The sequence below is a fragment of the Mandrillus leucophaeus genome, unplaced genomic scaffold (genome assembly GCF_000951045.1).
Source record: "Mandrillus leucophaeus isolate KB7577 unplaced genomic scaffold, Mleu.le_1.0 Scaffold195, whole genome shotgun sequence".
In the NCBI taxonomy this organism is placed as follows: domain Eukaryota; kingdom Metazoa; phylum Chordata; class Mammalia; order Primates; family Cercopithecidae; genus Mandrillus; species Mandrillus leucophaeus.
Window position 1 is genome coordinate 1,500,612 of NW_012101976.1, and position 2,169 is coordinate 1,502,780.

General features: G+C 48.0%; 1 protein-coding gene across 1 annotated transcript in view; it reads left to right on the forward strand.

The window, feature by feature from the left end:
* NAGPA (N-acetylglucosamine-1-phosphodiester alpha-N-acetylglucosaminidase) overlaps positions 1–2,169 on the forward strand; it is a 17,291-nt gene that overhangs the window by 737 nt on the left and 14,385 nt on the right. The gene's annotated exons all lie outside the window — the stretch shown is intronic.

The following is a 2,169-nucleotide window of genomic DNA, read 5'->3' on the forward strand; positions in this document are numbered from 1 at the left end:
CTCTACTAAAATACAAACATTAGCTGAGCGTAGTGGCGCACACCTGTAGTCCCAGCTACTCAGGAGGCTGAGGCAGGAGGATTGCTTGAGCCGAAGAAGTCGAGGCTGCAGTGAGCCATGATTGCACCACTGTACTCCAGCCTGGGCAAGAGAACGAGATCCTGTCTCTAAATAATAGAACTACATGACAGAACTTTTTTGGGTGATTAAAAAAAAATCCTAAAACTGGATAATGGTGATGCTGGAATATCGATGTATATTCACTAAAAATCATTGCATTGTACACTTAAAGCAGGAGAATTTTACAGTATGTAAATTATATATTAATAAAGTTTTTTAAAAACCTTCCAATGGCTTACTATTTCACTTTGGCTGAAATCCACACCCATTTCCCTGGATCCCTGCATGTAGGATCTGGCCTTGGCCTGGCCCTCCCACCTCAACCCTGCTTACCACCTCAACCCTGCTTACCACCTCCACCCCCTCCCCCATGGCCCTCCTCTCCCACCACGTGGCTCTTCCTGCTGCACCTGCCAAGCTGTTTCCCACCTCAGGCTCTGGCCCTGATGTGCCCACAGCTGCACCTTCTTTTCTTCCCTTCAAATCAGTCTAAATGGGCTTGGAGAGGCTTCCCTGCCACACCTGCAACATCCTTCGCTCGAAGTCCCGCCCTTTGCTTCTCGCATTCATCACATAACTGTTTCATGTCTGTTTCCCCCTGAAAATCTAAGCTCCATGAAGGCAGGGATCATCAGCAATGGAGCATATACGAGGTGCTCAGCCTGTTGAACACACAAATGATGGTGGAACTCAGATGAGGATTCTAAGAGGGGACAAAAGTATTCCAGGCTGAAAAACAAAAAAGAAAACCCTTGGCTTTGTTAGCAGCTGTGGCGAGAACTGTGGATATGGGCTGCTCTGTTCAAATGCAGAATTTCTGTGGCACCCATTATGTGCTTAGAAAAACTTGGCAAAGGAGTCGCAAGCCTCAAAGTAGGGAGAAAACGGAAGTCAGAACTTGCCAAAGACTGCCTGTTCCTGCAACTCCTAACGGAGGCAGAAAAAAGAGCGCTTCCAGAGGCAGGGAGTAGGCGTCAGGCCTGGGTTCCTCTGCTGGTTATTTTTAGCGGCCCAATGCAAAGATCAGAAAGATATACTCCCTTCACATCAATATATTTGCGTCAGGCCAGGTCATTTAAGCCTCTGGGAAGAGCAATCATTTTGTACGTGGTTAAAGAAAGTGAACTAGGAGCGTCAGAGCTGCTCCTGGGACCCCTTTGAGGTCCCTGAATTGTATTAGTTTCCAAAAGCACGGCATCAGTATGACCATGTTCTCTGTCAAAGTTCAAGAGTCTGTCCCACGCCTCTCTCCTAGCTCTTGGTGGCTGTTAGCAATCTTTGCATTCTTCGACTTATGACTGCATCACTCCAATCTCTGCCTGTGTTCATATGACCTTTCCTCCATGTCTATTTGTGTCTTTTACAAGAACACCAGTCAGATTGGATTCAGGGCCCACTCCACTCCAGTATGACCTCATCTTAACTAATGACATCTGCAAAGACCCAATTTCCAAATACGTTCACATTCTGAGGTTCTGGTAAGGACATGAGTTTGGGGGGGACACTCTCTGAATTCAGTAACCCTCACCGTCCACTGGCTCAAAGGAGCAGTGGCTCGAAGAGGGGCCTGAGATCAAGCACAGAAGTGCTGACTGTGGATGAAAAGGGGCTGGCCTGGCCCCTATACCTGTGTCCCCCCATACCTGTGGTAGTGAGGGAGAAGGAAAAGAAAAATCCGTTGGGGAAAATTCCCACCTCCGAAGTGGCCTGCCTGAAAAGTCACAGAAACTGGCAAAAATAAAACAATCTGGGAAAAAACTCAAGCTGGACCTGCACACAGAGAAGCAAACAGGGTCCAGCGCAAAAGCCCTCTGTTCTTTGTATAGCCAGCAGGCTCCCGGGAAAGTTGCCTCCCCTTTTCAGGCATATACACGGTGGACTCCACGGAAACTGGCACGGGGAGGAGGGGGCCTTATCTAAAACAAACCCACAGTTACACAAGAGAAGCAGCAATTTGCACTTGCCTCGAGACATACCCACAGCTGCATAAGATAAGGGGAACTGCACAGGCAGCTTTACTGATAAGAAGTTACTGAGTTTGGCCAGGCG